Here is a 15,645-nt window from a genome sequence, read left to right as displayed (position 1 = left end):
CCTCTCTACTTCTTCCGCTTATAAGACGCTAGTAATTTTAAAACCATTGCATTAAGCGCTTGTCCTTCCAAATTTTTTTATATAATTGTTTTTAAGGCACTGTCAAATTTAAAATTAAAGGAACTAAACCTTGATCTCAAGTTTTATCGGTTTAATTAATTTTTAAGACTTACTTGTTGAAAGTTAAATAATTTGTCCCCTCATAGATCATTCTGGCTAAGTCTCTGTCTACATATATATCTTTCATCATGCTTTTATCTATATCTCACAAAAGCATGGCCGTTGTTTTATTGATTACGACTCTTGTTTTAAATTAGATGAACTTATTATCATAAAAAATATGGAAATAGAAAATAAAAACTGAAGGACAAAATATTTTCTTCCGTGGATATGTTGCGTGGTTTAGCATTAAGGAAAACGTAGTTAATTAGTATTGCAAGTATGGGTGTTTAGGTAAAACAAAGCAAGAAACATCCAATAGACACAAGTCTAGTCCATTGCTTTCATCAAACTACCCAATATTTGAATTCCCATTATTTTCAAATTCAACAACAAAGTTAAAATTGATGGCTACCAACCGCTACTAAATCACTATTAAATCGGAAAGCAAAGCAAAGAAGGCGAAGACTGAGAAGCGACAGCATGGCGAAGCAGCAGAAGGTAATGCCGGTTCCACCACCATGGGGCATAAGGAGCAGCTTCCAATCGCTTGTCGCTCTTCTCATCGCCACTCTAGTCGTTGCTGCAATCTATCTGCGACAAAGCGATGAACAATTGTTCCAGTACTGGACTACACAAAAGGATCCCGCCGGCTTGTCGACATCGAGCTGCAATTTCTTCAACGGAAAATGGGTATATGATAATGAATCCTACCCTTTGTACAAAGAGAAAGAATGCGCCTTTATGTCTGATCAGTTAGCTTGTCAGAAGTTTGGGAGAATGGACCTTAACTATCAGTTCTGGAGATGGCAACCTCATCACTGTGACCTCCCCAGGTCTCCTTTTTATATATGTTTTATCTCTATTATATGACGATGATGGTGGTGGTGGTGATGGTGATGATGATGATGATTCTTAAGTTTTGTAGAATGTTTGCTTCTTTTATGTTAATAAGGTTCAATGCCACAGCATTGCTGGAGAAGCTTAGAAACAAGAGGCTTGTTTACGTTGGCGACTCGCTCAACAGAAACCAATGGGTTTCCATGGTCTGCCTGGTGGACTCATTCATCGATCCAGCCTTCAGATCCATGCATAACAATGGCTCCATCAACATTTTCAAAGCCACTGTGAGTTTTTTTTATTGTTTATGTAGACACTCGTTTTTGTCCGAATATTTCTTGTCATTTAATTATTATTATTATTATTATTATTATTATTATTATATATTACAAATTTTTGCAGGCTCAAACCCGGAGCCCAATTACAAGGACCCAAACCGAAACCCAAATCACTGGCCCAATACAGTTGCTAACCCAGACCCAATTACAGACAATATAAAACCCTAAAAATTAGGGTTTCAAACCCTAAACCAAAGCTCAGCTGTCGCCACCCTCAACTCTTCAATTTCCCATCCGCTCAAGCCGACTGCTTCCCTCGCCACCGCCGCCATCGGAGCCGATGGGAGTCCATCATCGAATAGTGACCGGTTCCTGCAAAAACAGAAAACAAATCAACCCCAAGTTATCATCTACAGTGCACCAACTCCCCAAATTTGAAAACCCCAAATAAAATATAACCTAAATCCCGATTTTACGGGATTTAATCCTGTAAAATCAGTGAGACTCATACCCCTATTCTAGATATCATCATCATATCACCCAACAAACAAGATTAAAGCATATACAAAAAAGAAAAAAGAGGGGGGAGCCATTCGGTTTTGGGGGAAAACAGAAAGCAAAAATAAGAGAAAAAAGAAGGAGGGTCTTTTACCTAGGTTCGAAACCGGGGAGCCCCAAAGTAACCGTGGTAGTCGAGAGGTCACCGGAGCCATCTTTCCCAAGAGGTAAACAACCTAGATCTATGGGTTTAGGGGTGATTTTTAGGCAAAAACAGGTTGGGTTTTGAGTAAAGGATGAGAGGGGAGGAGTTTTGGAGTCTTTTGGCCTTCTCCGACCTCCGTGCGCCGCCGCCGGCCCCGCCGTGGGAGCCTCCGGTTGCCGTGGCCTCTTTCTTTCTAGTTGAGAGAATTGAGAGAGTTTCAGAGAACTCTCTCTTCTCTCTTTCCAAGTGAGGCAAATGAGGGAATGAGAGGAGTTTATGCCCGGTTTTGGGCTTATATCCCTTGACTGAAACTACACCGTTTCATTAGGGACCTTTTGCGTGTTTTCAGCGTGTAGGTTAACTACACTTTTGGTCCCTGATGCTTTGTAACCGTATTGTTTAATCATTAAATGAAATTTTATTTATTTCGTTTTGAGCACTTATGTTTCGGTACTTATGTTTTCGTCACTAATGTTATATGGTGTATACTTTCTTTGAAATTTGAATTTGGCAAAGATAATTGTAAACCTTTTATTTTAGTCACGTTATTATTAGTTTTGTTATTATTATTCATGTTTAATTTTGATAAGATTTGCAGTTATCATATTTTGGTCCTTGTTTTCAGTTGTTTGTATCTTTGTTGACTATTTTAATTTGGTCATGTAATTTGATATTCTTCTATTTTGGTCACTGATTAGGCATTTAGTTTAATTGTTGTTTGATCCTTATATTTCTGTTTTATTTCATTTTAGCTCTTATTGTGATTTTTGGGCTATTTATATTTTTAGTACTTATATTTTTATTTACAACTTAGGCACTGGTTTATCTTGTAAGTACTGTTTAGTCCTTTTAGTTTCCGTTGTATCTATTTTGGTCCTTTAACTTCCTGTATTTTGTAGTTTAGTCCCTAATATTTTATTTTTTTCATTTTAGCCCTTTTAATTTTTGTTAATTACATTTTAGTCCCTTAAATGATTTATTTTGGTATTTTAGTTTGGTTTGTAATATTTAATTGTTTTTATTTCAATCTTTTATGCATGTATTGTAAATGTTCTTATTTAATATTGTAAATATTTTATTTATCATTTGCAATCATATTTGTTTCTATTTTAATTCCTTAGTTGTTAATTTCATTCAAATATTTTTCAAGAACGCGAATTTGTAGAACGGGCGTGGAAAGTACTACTTGATCGAAGTGGTACAATCCAATATGACATTCGAACAAATACGAACTAAAAATAAATCCATTTTCTTTACTAATTAATTTATTTTAATGATGCAATGTGTGTGTGTTATTTTTAATTCACTATTTATTTCCTTTTATTCGAATGCAAACGTCAATTTTATTTATATTCGATTCGTATATTTATCAATGAGGGAATATTCTTTTATTGACAAGAAATAGTCGAGTTAGATTTCCCGATGGAGGATTACTAGTTTCGATATTTCTTTTTGAGTTAAAGAATTTTTTGTAATTAATTTATTCGAAGTAAATTAATTAAATTTCAATTAATGGATCATATTTTAACTTTAAAATCGATTCCTAATTTCTACCATTATAACAACGTGTAAGCGACACAGTATCAATTTTGGGCGTTGTGGGGGTGGTTATCATTCCCCACGCATAACCGACTCCCGAATCCTTTTAAAACGAATCTTTGGTAAACGTAGATTAATTTTCGTCTTAAAAATGATTTTTCATTAAAATTGTTTTAAAAGACGTTTTTAGGTATTCGACCTATCTAACCCAAAGGTCGATGGAGACTCCTTTTTCAATTTAATTCGAATCAATTCCAACTCACCTCATTTTCAAAATTAAAGTCATAATCATTTTTAAAATAATATTTAATTGTTTTATATAAAAATGGTTATGACAGCTTGGCGACTCCACTGTGGACTTTTTTTTAGAGAGTCAAGCTATAGGTTACTTACACATTGTCGTTGTGGTCGAAATTATAAGTTTGAGTCCAGAGTTAACTTATGATCCGTTTATTAAAATTTTTAATTGCTTTAATTTTTGTCATACTAACATTTTATTTTTTTGTCTTTCAACTTTGTCAAGATTTTATCATTTTTTCCTTGTTTTGTTTTCCTTTTGAGTCGAAAGTAGGTATGTTCCTCCTCACACACATCACTGCATTTGCATAACATAAGCTCTAGACACGAGCTTTGATCCAAATTAGTCAGGGTGATTGTTTTACTCTCGTAAGAATTTATTCTTCGTATGAGTTTTAGCAAATAACCCATGGGATACACATTTTATACCTTCCTAGGGATTTATTCCTCGTATGAGTATAAGGCAGTGAATCCCCTCGAATTGATCTTGTTCCGTTTGAAACCTGTAATGGGTAAGGATCGAGGGTCTGGCAGCCCAAGGGGACACTGACATCAAGGACAATTCGAGTCCCTTTTTCCTGATAGAGTTTAAACCATGCATATAGTGAACTGTATAACAGTCACCCTAGGTATAGATATATCGAACCTCTATCCATTAGCAGGTACCCAAATTAAGTGTACACAAAGGATGAGCATTTCTGAACCTTTCCTTTTAGCTTTAAATTTTGTTAAATAAAAGCATGCGGACTAGATATCATGCGGTTAGGATCATTTCTTGAAAATGTCATTTTGGGTAGATAGCATGTCCGGGTACGAATGTTATTTAATTAAAGCATGTTCGGTAGATATCATGATTGGGTAGGTGTTATATTTATCTGTAGATAGCATCTTTTAACTCTATTGATTATCTTGCTTGTACTGACTAATTTCTTTTCTTTTGTTTGTGTATACTAACTCATTTTTTTCTCATTTGTTTGTCATTTTTCATTATTCTTTGCATTGCATTGCATTGCATCATAATGACATAATGCAAAAGTGTTGATCCATAAGGGGATATTCGAGAGAAAATTTCCACAAGAAGAGGTGAAAATTTTCAATCAAACAGTCGTGTTTACAGGCATGCACTGAGGGTTCAAAGAAGCTCAAAATACAAGAAGGAGGTTTGCTCGAAGATCGTGCATTATTTGGGACACAAAATATGATCCATTGATTCGAAGAGTAATCCAACCATAAATTCTCATCTATAATTATTTCATCGCTAGTCATCAAAGAGCGATGCACTGACTTCAACATCGTAGGGGCATCAACTGAGTTAGGTTACAAAGCATTGAGGGATATCATTTTTTAGGAAGAAGATCCAAGACGAAGAATTATCCACTTCAAACTCAACATCTAAGTGAAAGCATGTCTGCGAAGTGGATTATCTTGTAATGTGAAGGTTTTTATTTATGGTGAAAATTATTCTACGATATTCATCATTGGGATCAACATTTTTGCATTTGCATCATTGCATTCTGCATAATATTCATTTAAGAGTTTTTACACGCATTAATCATACCTTGTGGGAAACTTTGAGGAAGCGTTTCTAACTGTGCAACTGTATTCGCACAGTACTGAGAATGGATGCAAAATTCGAGCAACTGAAGAAAGAGCTAGAAGAGAGTTTGCAAAAGATGCAAGAAGAATGGGAAGTTAAAATGGATCAGGTATAAAAGGCCACCATGGACCGTATCTTGCAAAATCAAAGCGACCTAATGGATCAAATGGTTGAAAAATTGGTTGGGCTCAATCGAGAAAGAGGCAAAGAGAAGATTTCCTCGACCAGAGAAAATCTGAATGTGTGATAGCTGATGCTAGTCCCCAAATAATTATTTCTCCCCACAAGCTTTCTAGCCATCAAGCACACTTCTCCGCCACTAAAACTCATGTAACTGTGTTAGGTCCTCGGGATCACTATACTAATCATAGTATGTCAAATTCTGATAAGATGAAGAGAGCCAACAATGAGATCCCGGAGAATCTGAAATAGTGGTATAGAGAGACATTCCAGGGAATGAGAGGACAGAGCTCTCACTACGGAATGGATGCAATAGAACTAGTGCTAGTTCCTAACTTGGTACTTCCGCCCAAATTCAAGATGCTTGACTTTGAAAAATACAGTGGAACCCGTTACCCTAATACTATCTCACGATGTTTATTCGAAGAATGACTGGGTACACAAACAATGATCAGATGTTGATCCACTGCTTCCAAGCCAGCTTAATTGACCCGCTTCAAGGTGGTACAATCAACTGAGTTGTACTCGAGTTCTCTCTTGGAAGGATTTGGCTAGTGCCTTTCTGAGTCAATACAAGCACATGATCGATATGGCCCCTGGTCAAACAACACTGCAGAATATGGAGATGAAGAATGGTGAGAACTTCTGACAATATGCTCAACGATGGAGGGATATCGCATCTCAAGTACATCCACCAATGACTGAAAGAGATTTCATCACTCTATTCATTGATACGTTGAAGTCTCCATATATCGACTACATGATAGGAGCTGCCACTGAGATTTTCTCTAACATCGTCATGTGTGGAGAAATGATCGAAAGAGAAATCAAGAATGGCCATATAGGAGGCACTAGTCGTATCGACAATGAGGAAATAGCTGAGATTAACATTGAGGGATCTTATCTAGCTAGTCTGGGGACCAAACCTCATAAATCATTTCGTGAAGAGACTCGCATAAATTCGATTCCAATGACATATGAGGAGTTGCTCCCAGCGCTAGTTGAGATGAATCTGGTGACTCCAGTTTGGTCTAAACCAAGAGAAGCCCCATATCCTAAAGGCCATATATTAACGCCATATACAACTATCACATTGGTATCTCAGGGCACACCATTGAGAATTGTAGGACATTAAAGCGTAAGGTCCAAGATCTGATCGATTCAGGGGCATTGACGTTTAATGTGTGATGGGGGCATTCTGATCAAAAGTCGGTCGGGGCATCCATCAGAGATTTTTTTGCATTCTCATGTATGACATCTTGTTTGAATTTGTTTTTCTTTTGTCCTTTTTGTGTTTAAATATTTGTAAATCACTTGACTTTTGAACATTTTCAATAAAATGTTTCCTTATTAGGAAATGAACAATGAATAAATTTTAATCTTGAATTCTTTGAATATCATTTTAATTAAAAGATTTTAATAATTGAGGTTGTAAATCTTTGACAAATGACAAGATTGAACCTTGCAAAACAAGGACCTCTTGATCCCAATCCTATACCAGAATCCATACCCTTCTCTTAAAGAGACCATGCTAGCTTTTTTCTTGCTTGAACAAACTATCATCTTGGCATTCAGGTATGTGTTAGGAGAGATAAAATGGGGCAACTAGCACATGAGATTTCAAAAATTAGTTTCTACTTCTGTTAATGATGTTCAATGATGATCATGGCCTTTTCAGATGGAATGGTCAAGTAGGTGAATCTAGTTTAGGTCAGTTACTTGGAAATTGAATTCTAACGATGAGATTTTCTGACCTTCAACAAACACTAAGACTATAACAGGTTCTCCTCAGCAAGCTTAAGAAATGGAATCTGTACCCAAAATATTATATTATATATGTATACAATAAAGTTGAGCTATTCCGCTAAAGCAATTGGTTATAGAGGAAACTCGAAAGCCCTGGCTTTATGAATAGATTGCATTCAAACCATGACATTGATCGGGTACTTGGCAATCCGGTGTATGCTCCACTGTGGTTGTCAAGTCAAAGACTTTGTGACAACATGAATTATTTAGCTAGCCGAACAAAGGCAATTATAAAAATATATATGTACAATAAAGCTGAATCCAGCTAGCCAAGAAATGGCAAATTAAATCAAAATTACTAAATAAGAAGTTTCGGTGAATATGGACTAAGGGAGTTGAGGAACACCTGTTATAGTCAACTTCACACGAGCACTCAGAAATCTCATTTTTAGACCGATATTTCTGCACTACCTTGACTAGGTAAGTCTACAAAGCTTGAACAAATGGAAGATTTCAGAGAACTGAAACAAAAGTGTTCTAAAGAGTTTAGCAATTAACTATGCTAGTTGTATCATTTTGTTCGCCTCCGATTAAAATGCCAACTCAGAAAGAGGGGTATGCCATTATCTTCATGTGGACCAATTGTTGAAACAAACCTTAGAATTTAGGTAGACAACCTCTAAACCCACCTTTCGATCTTGATATTTGTCAAAGATTTGCATTTATCAAAGATTAAAAGAGTAGTTGATTTTTTATATTCAATGAATTCATATTGTTGTGATTTGCTCCAATTGTGAAGCCAAAGAAGGGGCATTATTTTAGTTCATTTAACAATGAAAAACCACATATTCTTTCTTTGTCAAGTTGGTTGTTTTCAAAAGAAGAAAAATATTTTCAAACAAGATAATCTCTCTGGAGGCGTATCTTGGAATTCAACGAATATTTATCCGAAGCTCAAGATCAAAACTGGGGCAAGAAAAGCCAATTTTTGGGTCAAAATTTATTGGGGAAAGGAAACAAATTGTCTCAGGTCAAGGTTTGCAAGAGTACACTGGTGGAAATGAAGACAAAATAAATCAAAGATAGAGTGAAGACTGCTCTCGTAACCATTCTCCTTACAGGTTGAGAAAAACATACATCAACACATACGTACATACATACATAATTACATACATACACATACATATATGTTACATGAGTTTCCATCTTTGCATCAAACATTAATCATCATGTGCATTAAAGACATTTTTTCCTCTCTTGAGGACAAATTCAATAAAACTTCAAATAAATTTCATCTTGACATCCATCATAATATCAAAGATTAAGCTCCATAAATACATCATTTTGATCTCTCAGGAAATCAAAGCTCGGAAATGACCAGATGTCTCTAACTTGAAGAAGCAATGATTTGGCTTCCTGAAGTCAACAATCAAGACATTTCCTCAACATGCAGGAATAAGCAAACTTTTTATGACCTTTGAGGGTGTTTTTCTTGAAATAAAATTTTGTCTCACTTGAGATATTTTTCCACAAATTTTGAGAATTTTAAAACAAATTTTTGTCTTGCTTGAGACAATTTCTCTCAAAACAAATTTTGTCTCGCTTGAGAAAATTTTCTAAAAACAAATTTTGTCTCGTTTGAGACAATTTTTTTCAAAACAAATTTCGTCTCACTTGAGACATTTTTCCTTTGAAATGCAAATTTCGAATTTGTTTCACATTAAACAAAGTTGATCTCATTTGAGATCACTTTCTCAAAAAAACAAACTTTGTCTCGCTTGAGACATTTTTTTCTATGAAATAAAAATAAAAATTTTTGTACTTGAAACAAAATTAATCTCACTTGAGATTTTCAAAATTGATTCATCTCGGGTGAAACAATTTCCCCTTTAAACACAAAAACCTTTGAAATTGTTTCCCTAGAAATAAAATTGACAATCTTTGAATCTTTTTCTCTTGAAACAAATGTTGTCTCTAAAAAACAAATGTTACAAATGTTGTCTCACTGGAGACAATTTTCCAAATTATGAATTTGTTTCACTGGAAACAAACCATCATCTTTGAGTTGTTTCTTTTAAAACAAAGGATTGTTGAGTCTATTTCTTTTGAAACAAAACTTGGTCTCTCTTGAGACGGATTTTCTTGAGAAATTTTGAGTCTGTTTCACTTGAAACAAAATGAAAAATCTTTGAGTATGTCTCTTTGTTTTTTTCTGTTTTGAGAAAGTTTCTTTTGAAAAATCTTTGAGTCTGTTTCTTTGGAAACAACATTTATCATCTGTGAGCATGTTTCCCTTGAAAAAAAACATCTTTGATTATTTTTCTTTTGAAACAAAGTTTTGTCTCTCTTGAGGCATTTTTTCGTAAAAAAATCTTTGAGTTTGTTTCTTTTAACAAAATCATCTTTGAGTCTATTTCTATTAAAACAAATATTGTCTCTCTTGAGACAATTCCCATTGAAAAACCAACCTTTGAGATTGTTTCCTTTGAAAAAAATTTGGTCTCACTTAAGATGTAATCCATCTTTGAGTCTGTTTCTTTTGAAACAAAATTTTATCTCTTAAAGACAATTTCCTTTTGAGAAAAAAATCTTTGAGTTTGTTTCCTTTGAAACAAAAGTTTGCCTCTCGAGACAATTTCTTTTGAAAATACCCACCTTTGAGATCGTTTCTATTAAAACAAATTTTGTCTCCCTTGAGGCAGTTTTTCTAGAAATACAAAATCTTTAAGTTTGTTTCTCTTAAAATAAAACCATATTTGAGTCGTTTTTCTTGAAACGAATTTTGTCTCTTGAGAAATTTTCTCTTAAAACAAGATCATCTTTGAGTTTGTTTCTCTGGAAACAATGTTTTATCTCTTGATACAGTTCTTTTGAGAAAAATCTTTGAGTCTGTCTCTTTGGAAACAAATTTTACTATCTTTGAGTATGTTTCCCTTGAAACAAAACAAACATCTTTAAGATCACTTCCCTTGAAACGAATTATGTCTCATTTGAGACAGTTGCCAATGAAACACCGATCTTTGAGAACGTTTCCCTTAAAAACAAATCTTATCTCGCTTGAGAAAGTTTCCCTTTGAACATCATATTTGAGTCGTTTCTTTTGAAACAAAAGATATTTGAGTATTTTTCTTTTAAAACAAAATTTTGTCTCTCTTAAGACAGTTTCTTTTGAGAAAAAAAAATCTCTTTGAGTCTGTTTATTTAGAAACAAAATTTACTATCTTTGAGTCAGTTTTCCTTGAAACAAAACAAACATCTTTGAGGTTGTTTCCCTTGAAACAAATTTTATCTATTTCAAGACAGTTGCTTTTAAAACAAAGCATCTTTGAATTTGTTTTTCTTGAAACAAATCTTTGAGTTGTTTCTTTTGAAACTTATCTTTGAGTCAGTTTCTTTTGAAACCAGTATCCCTAAAGATGGCCAGAACTCTTCATCATGTATGAGCCGTGTCATTCCCCGACCAGACCTCCTCATCACGTAGGAGCCGTGTAAACCTTGATAACCAGTCGTCCTCATCGCGTAGGAACCGTGTTATCACCCTTCCTAAAGATGATCAGAACTCTTTATCACGTATGAGTCGTGTCATCCCCCGACCAGATCACTTCATCACGTATGAGCCATGTCACCCCTAGATAACCAGCCATCCTCATCGCTTAGGAACCGAGTTATCACCCTTCTTAAAGATGGCCAAGAACTCGTCATCACGTATGAGCGTGTCATCGCTCGACCAGATTTCCTCATCACGTAGGAACCGTGTCACCCTTAGATGACCCGAACTCTTCATCCGTATGAGCAGTGTCATCCCCAACAACCAACATTATCCAATTTCTATGTTTAAAAGGGAGAGAACCAGACAAAAACGTGATGTCTTTTCACCTTTGCACCCTATTCTTGTTAATACAAGAATGTGCAAAGAGGGACAACAGTAGACACCTGTTTTTGTCCGGGTCTTTCTTTCATTTAATTATTATTATTATTATTATTATTATATTACAAATTTTTGCATGCTCAAACCCGGAGCCCAATTACAAGCAACCTAAACCGAAACCCAAATCACTGGCCCAATCCAGATGCTAACCCAAACCCAATTACAGACAACATGAAACCTTAAAAATTAGGGTTTCAAAACCTAAACCAAAGCTCAACTGTCGCCACCCTCAACTCTTCAATTTCCCAGCCGCTCAAGCCGACTGCTTCCCTCGCCGCCGCCGTCATCGGAGCCGATGGGAGTCCATCCATCGAACAGTGACTGGTTCCTGTAAAAATAGAAAACAAATCAACCCCAAGTTATCATCTATAATGCACCAACTCCCCAGATTTAAAAACCCCAAATAAAATATAACCTAAATCCCGATTTTACGGGATTTAATCCTGCAAAATCAGTGAGACTTATACCCCTATTCTAGATATCATCATCATCTCACCCAACAAACAAGATTAAAGCACATGCAACAAAGAAAAAAGAGGGGGGAACCATTCGGGTTTTGGGGGAAAACAGAAAGCAAAAATAAGAGAAAAAAGACGGAGGGTCTTTTACCTAGGTTCGAAACCGGGGAGCCCCAAAGTAACCGTGGTAGCCGAGTGGTCGTCGGAGCCAACTTTCCCGAGAGGTAAACAACCTAGATCTATGGGTTTAGGGGTGATTTTTAGGCAAAAACAGGTTGGGTTTCGAGTAGAGGATGAGAGGGGAGGAGTTTTGGAGTCTTTTGGCCTCCTCCGGCCGCCGTGCGCCGCCGTCGGCCCCGCTGTGGGAGCCTCCGGCTGCCGTGGCCTCTTTCTTTCTAGTTGAGAGAATTGAGAGAGTTTCAGAGAACTCTCTCTTCTATCTTTCCAAGTAAGGCAAATGAGGGAATGAGAGGAGTTTATGCCCGGTTTTGGGCTTATATCCCTTGACTGAAACTACGTCGTTTCATTAGGGACCTTTTGCGTGTTTTTAACGTGTGGGTTAACTACACTTTTGGTCCCTGATGCTTTGTAACCGTATTATTTAATCATTAAATGAAATTTTATTTATTTTGTTTCGAGCACTTATGTTTCGGTACTTATGTTTTCGTCACTGATGTTATATGGTGTATACTTTCTTTGAAATTTGAATTTGGCAAAGATAGTTGTAAACCTTTTATTTTAGTCACGTTATTATTAGTTTTGTTATTATTATTCATGTTTAATTTTGATAATGAGATTTGCAGTTATCTTATTTTGGTCCTTGTTTTCAGTTGTTGTGTATCTTTGTTGACTATTTGAATTTGGTAATGTAATTTGATATTCTTCTATTTTGGTCACTGATTAGGCATTTAGTTTAATTGTTGTTTGATCCTTATATTTCTATTTTATTTCATTTCAGCTCTTATTGTGAGTTTTGGGCTATTTATATTTTTAGTACTTATATTTTTATTTACAACTTAGGCACTGGTTTATCTTGTAAGTATGTTTAGTCCTTTTAGTTTCTGTTGTATCTATTTTGGTCCTTTAACTTCCTGTATTTTGTAGTTTAGTCCCTAATATTTTATTTTTTTCATTTTAGCCCTTTTAATTTCTGTTAATTACATTTTAGTCCCTTAAATGATTTATTTTGGTATTTTAGTTTGGTTTGTAATATTTAATTGTTTTTATTTCAATCTTTTATGCATGTATTGTAAATGTTCTTATTTAATATTGTAAATATTTTATTTATCATTTGCAATCATATTTGTTTCTATTTTAATTCCTTAGTTGTTAATTTCATTCAAATATTTTTCAAGAACTCGAATTTGTAGAACGGGCGTGGAAAGTACTACTTGATCGAAGTGGTACAATCCAATACGACATTCGAACAAATACGAACTAAAAATAAATCCATTTTCTTTTACTAATTAATTTATTTTAATGATGCAATGTGTGTGTGTTATTTTTAATTCACTATTTATTTCCTTTTATTCGAATGCAAACATCAATTTTATTTATATTCGATTCGTATATTTATCAATGAGGGAATATTCTTTTATTGACAAGAAATAGTCGAGTTAGCTTTCCCGATGGAGGATTACTAGTTTCGATATTTCTTTTCGAGTTAAAGAATTTTCTATAATTAATTTATTCGAAGTAAATTAATTAAATTTTAATTAATGGATCATATTTTAACTTTAAAATCAATTCCTAATTTCCACCATTACAACAACGTGTAAGCGACACAGTACCAATTTTGGGCGTTGTGGGTGCTTATCCTTCCCCACGCATAACCGACTCTCGAATCCTTTTAAAACGAATCTTTGGTAAACGCATATCAATTTTCGTCTTAAAAATGATTTTTCATTAAAATTGTTTTAAAAGACGTTTTTAGGTATTCGACCTATCTAACCCAAAGGTCGATGGCGACTCCTTTTTCAATTTAATTCGAATCAATTCCAACTCACCCCTTTTTAAAAATTAAAGTCATAATCATTTTTTAAAATAATATTTAATTGTTTTATATAAAAATGGTTTTGACAGTTTCCAAAGTCCAATATAAACAGTGATTTATCATTTTTTTGGCCTCATCATCTGCATTTTCTGATGTTTTCGAGAGTGGCTGAATTTAAGGAATATAATGCAACAATTGAATTCTACTGGTCTCCATTGATGGTGGAATCCAACTCTGATGATCCAGTTAATCATCGGGTGCGAGATAGGATTGTAAGAGTTCAGGCAATAGAAAAGCATGCAAGGCATTGGACTGACGCTGATTTCCTTGTTTTCAACACCTATCTTTGGAGGAGAAGACGCTAAATGAAGGTTTTAAGTACATTCTTTCCAACATCTAATTAAACTTAGGGTAAACTTAACACTTAATTATTACCCCTTTTCATTTGATTATTGATTTTAAAGTTTTGTCAATAAGATCACTTAACTATTTAAGTATATTATTCAAGCCATCCAAAAGTGCTAATGTAACAATTAATAACCATATGATTAGAGGATTAAATTTATTAAATTAAATTAATATCAAGATCAAATTAATATAATATATGAGTATTGATGATCAAATGTTTGATTAAATCAATTTTGTTAACTACCACATGAGCACTCTCGTTAAATGTTAATGACATGTGATTTAATTGACATACTTAAATAGTTAAATGATTTGATTGACAAAATTCAAAACCGGTTGTCAAAATAAAAAGTAATAATAGTCAAGTGGTCATATAATAAATAATTTACCCTTAAAATTACCATTTTTTTTCGTAAGTCTTAACTTGAGGTGACCCTAATATCAGGTGGTGATCTTTTGAGAAGCCCGAAGATGGGATAATCAAAGCAGTAAAGTTGCCAAGAGTATACGAGATGGCCTTACAGACTTGGGCACAATGGCTGGAGGTTCATGTCAATACAAACAAGACCAAGATATTCTTCATGAGCATGTCACCAACTCACCAAAAGTATACAATATCATCATCTAGTCTCTAACCTTGTGATCATTACAAAACCCCTTATATGTGTTGCAAGAACTTTGCAGGGCCGCAAAATGGGGCGGGATCGTAGGCGAAAATTGTTACAGTGAAACGGAACTTGTTACAGAAGAAGGATACGTTGGTGACGGAGCGAGTCCGAGGATGATGCATGTAGTGGATAACGTGCTTGATGAACTAAAATCAAGGGGCTTGAAGGTGCTGATGATTAACATTACGCAGTTATCAGATTATAGGAAAGAAGCTCATCCATCAATTTATAGGAAGCATTGGGAAACAATAACAGAAGAACAATTAGTGAATCCCAAAAATTACTCGGATTGTATTCATTGGTGCCTCCCAGGGTGCCTGATGTGTGGAACGAGCTGCTCTACGCTTACATTCTTCAACTTTGACAATTTCCCATTTCAAAATAAAATGTTTTTGAAAATCTGGGATTCTTTCTGAATGTTAACTGTTGATTCAATGAATTATAGCTGACAAATCATTGTATGTATCTTTACTCTCTGGTTCTTGATGGGAAATGAAAGTGAAAAATGTAGTTTTCTTTGTTTGATGAAGCATTATTAAATTCTTTCCCTCCTTACAATCTCTAGACGGTTGATCTACTTCACCAAATACAATTCCTACGGGTGTAATGATCCAGATTTTAACGAATAAACGTTCGTTTTTTTAGGTGTTGATGTTTTAATCCGTGTTTGTTTAAATTTTTAGTATCGTGTTCGTGTTTACTTATTTATTTCCAAAAATGTTTGCTTGTTTAGTTGTTTAACATTCATAACATTTGAACAACCAACTCTCATTTTTATCCTTCTATTTGCAAGCCAAAGAGTGAAATTACACTATTAGTCCTTAATTTTCTTAGTCTTTAGAGTTTGAAAT

At 34.6% G+C, this 15,645-nt stretch overlaps 1 pseudogene; it reads left to right on the top strand.

Annotated features, from left to right (window-relative positions):
* Nucleotides 1–642: 642 nt before the first annotated feature.
* LOC120215456 lies at nt 643–15,310 on the top strand (annotated as a pseudogene).
* Nucleotides 15,311–15,645: the final 335 nt, after the last annotated feature.

Source organism: Hibiscus syriacus, unplaced genomic scaffold (genome assembly GCF_006381635.1).
Source record: "Hibiscus syriacus cultivar Baekdansim isolate YM2019G1 unplaced genomic scaffold, ASM638163v2 tig00110120_pilon, whole genome shotgun sequence".
Lineage (NCBI taxonomy): Eukaryota > Viridiplantae > Streptophyta > Magnoliopsida > Malvales > Malvaceae > Hibiscus > Hibiscus syriacus.
The sequence above is the reverse complement of the archived record's forward strand: the minus strand, read 5'-3'. Positions and strand labels throughout refer to the sequence as shown.